This window comes from Alligator sinensis, unplaced genomic scaffold (assembly GCF_000455745.1).
Source record: "Alligator sinensis unplaced genomic scaffold, ASM45574v1 scaffold93_1, whole genome shotgun sequence".
Taxonomy (NCBI): Eukaryota; Metazoa; Chordata; order Crocodylia; family Alligatoridae; genus Alligator; species Alligator sinensis.
In genome coordinates, this window is record NW_005842243.1 from 244,171 (window position 1) to 247,553 (window position 3,383).

At 49.3% G+C, this 3,383-nt stretch overlaps 1 protein-coding gene and 1 long non-coding RNA gene across 3 annotated transcripts in view; one reads left to right on the plus strand and one right to left on the minus strand.

Annotated features, from left to right (window-relative positions):
• Positions 1-1,339, minus strand: part of LOC102379936 — an 8,569-nt gene extending 7,230 nt beyond the window's left edge. The window contains exon 1 of the long non-coding RNA XR_324295.1: positions 1,247-1,339. This is a non-coding gene — a long non-coding RNA (uncharacterized LOC102379936). The remainder of the gene's footprint in view (positions 1-1,246) is intronic.
• The window catches only part of DISC1 (DISC1 scaffold protein), a 370,273-nt gene that overhangs the window by 75,994 nt on the left and 290,896 nt on the right, over positions 1-3,383 (plus strand). The gene's annotated exons all lie outside the window — the stretch shown is intronic.

Sequence of the window (3,383 nt, forward strand, 5' to 3'; positions counted from 1 at the left end):
GGGGCATTACAATGGGCAGCCTCCCGCTTAATTAACATCTTAATTGAACTGATTATCATCAAAGGCGTGGTGGGCGAGATAGGCGGGCGGTTGCCCAGAGACAGGTGGGCGGGCCGTGGAGATCGGCCCCGCGATGGCCCCGTCACACCCTATATTAATCTCTGTAGTCTAGTGATTCCCCTGGGTTGTAGCCCAGACCTGTGGATCCATTGGCAATTTACTTCACTTATTTTCTTTACTTTAGTTCAATTTGGGGGGAAAAGGGGTGTGAGATCACTTACTTTACAGAAGGATCATGAGACCGCATTAAAGACTAGAACCTTTTGAAATGCTTGTACAACAAGAACAGGTGAAATTTAAAGTATCGCTACCAATAAAAGTCCTATTTTAATTTTCATGTTTTAAGAGAGACGTGACTATAATTAGTGTCACGGCGGGGTCCTGCAGGAGGGCTGTGATCTCCTCAAGGCCCCCTTCCTGTGCCAAGTTGGGGCAAGGGCACCCTCAAATTCTTTCCTGCCATGTCTTTGATAACACCATATATTTTGGGAGGCTGCCTTTTATGTCCTCTCGGTCACATCTTGCTGGTTACTCGGACCCCGTGGTTTTCCGGACTCCTCGTGGGTCCCACTCTACAATGGGTGCTTCAGGGGCACCCTAGCCTTAGGGGCATGGCTCCAACCATCCCTTTACCACGCCCCAAGCCTCGCAGCTGGAATAGACCTTGTTAGGTCCATGTCTACACCCTCTCTCTGGTGCTTGGGCTCTCTGCGGCCCTATCTCTCTCTGCACCTTCTCTCCGGCGCTTCTCCACAATGCTGCCCCCTTTCCAGGGGCTTCTCAAGCGCGGCCCCCTTCTCCTGGGGCTCTTCACTGCCTCTTTTCTCTAGGGCCTTCTCAGTAACACCACCCTCTCTCAGGGCTTTCTCAAGCGCTGCCCCCTTTCCTGGGGCTAACCACAATGCTGCCCCCTTCTCCGGGGCTCACCACACCTGCACTGGGGCTCTCAGCACCACCCCCTTCTCTAGGGCTTCTCAACTGCCCCTCTCTGGGGCTGGGGTCTGTGCACCCCAAATGCTGCGCCCTCACTGGTGCTGGGGTCCCCACACTGCTGTGAGTCCCCTATGAGGCCTCCAACCCCTAGTTGCCTCACCCAAACCACTGGTCACAAATAGCAACACAAACACAAGCCCCTTGGCTGTAACTTAAACGGAAGCCGCTTGGCCATAACAACATTCAAGCCTACCAGGGATTCTTCATCTCACAGCCGTATCAAATGCTGCTCCTGCATCAGGCTTCTCCTCTCTCCCATGACAGAGAGCTCCTTCCCTCTTGCCTGCTGGTAGGGAACTGCCAGGCTGGCCTCAGCCCCTGGGCTTTATAAGGGCCAAGCCCTGCCCCGTACAGTCAGCTGACCTCTGGCAGGTGTGATTGCTTGTTAACTCGGTTGCCCTGGCAACCAACAGCTGGTCTCCTTATTCACTCACTGCTAGGGTCCCTTCCCTAGCAGTTTTTCCTTCTTAGGAGCAGGGCACCTAAGTGCTCTGCGACAATTAGGTCTAGGAATCATAGAAAAGTAGGGATGAAAGGGATCTCTGGAGGTCATCTAATCCAATCCCCTGCTTGAGGCAGGATCATCTTTATCCAAACCATTCTGCACAAGTCCTTGTCTAACCTATTCCTAAAACTGCACAATTAATCCTGTCACACGATTGCCTGACATATTGCCCAAAGACATCAAAAATACCCTACCCTATCACAGGAAGCAGGGGGTCAATGACAGTGTCCTGCTGCTGCAAGAATTATTAAAATGCACTTGAGACGTCCAAGGATGTGGGCCACTCCCCACTTTGCAGAAGGGCAAAAATGCCCACAGTCTGTACCAGTCTGACCATGGGGTAAAATTTGTTCCTGGTCCTAGATGTGGAGATTAGTCTGATCCTGAGCAGAGGGGCAAGACCCTCTAACTAGGAACCTTAGGGTTTTAGTCCTAGCAGGAGCATTACCACATCCTAGTTTAAATCCTTATCTTTGGCTGCAGCCAATACCCAATGCTTTTTAAGGTGAAAAAATAAATCCTTGACACCTGTAGCAAGTGGGGAGAAGTTGTAGTGATCACAGGGTTCAATAAATGCACGCATATACAGGGTTCAGTAAATGCAGAATGATGAAAAACTAGCAACAAATTTTATTGTGAAGCAGTAGATGTGCATCTGCAGGCCTTCAGTCTCTCTTTCAAACTAACTAGGTTCTCCCTAACTAAGGGACTGTTTCCAAATTCCCAACTCCCTCAGTTTTCTGTTAGGGAGCATCTCCTAAACTATAACTTCTATCACTTTATCTTCCCTCTTAACTATAATTATAGAAGTCAGTTACCCCAAAAATAATGAACCTCGAAATCCATGAATGCTCATCTGTAGAGGAGAGGTTACTAGCACATCACTCTGGAGTGTGTCTTTACCACTCACTTGCCCGTTCCCCTTTTTGCAAAACTTTTTATAGCAAGTATCTTGAGTCTTTCAGAAGGATTCTTTTTAGACAAGATTCTTATCAGATACAGTATCTGGTTTGCTTTTGGTAGGAAGCTTGTCCTCCAAGGCTAGGGACAAACATTCAAACAGCCTGAGCCTGAATTGTTTCAATCTTTGCAGGTTAGTTTAACCTGGTTAGGCTAAACCAGTTTGTAACTGTACAGACATCCCGTCTAGACTGAAAAAATTCAGGCACATGACTGCAGTAGCTCAGGCTAGAAGCTGGGAGGTGCTGGAGCAGCCATCCCTTCCCTTCGACACTGCTGAGCTGAGGGGGCGGACATGGCCAGGCCCTGGCAGGACGCTCTTATTAGGGAGGGTTCCTCTCCTCCTGAGCAGCCCAGCAGGGAATGTTTATCACCCCTAACTCAGTGTTTATCAACCCATTAAGAAAACAAAGCCTCTTTCTAATAGTTCAGGCTCTTCTTAAACAACTTTTCCAAGGAAGGACATTAAGCTATCTGTTGATTAGCTCCGAAAATCCTGTGTGCCTTTGTCATCTCCCACGGCAGAGACCATAGCCAGCATGTGGTCTGCTAGCTAATGCTGAGGTGTCTGCGTAAGGCAGAGGGGAGGTGGGGAATAATCCCTGCTTAGCAGGGAGAAGCCAGGCAGATGCCTGCAGCAAAGGGGAGGTGCCAGCCATGCTGTGGATCAGAAAGTTCTACCCTTTCCATAGAGCATGCTGGGATGCTGGGGGTATCTGGTTTAACTTAAACCAGAAAAGGGTCTGGGGCAGACATTGCATAGATCAGTTTCATAGTTTCATAGTTTCAGGGTCGGAAGGGACCTAATAGATCTTCTAGCCCGACCCCCCGCCAGGGCGGGAGAACAACCCAAAAAAAAAAAACA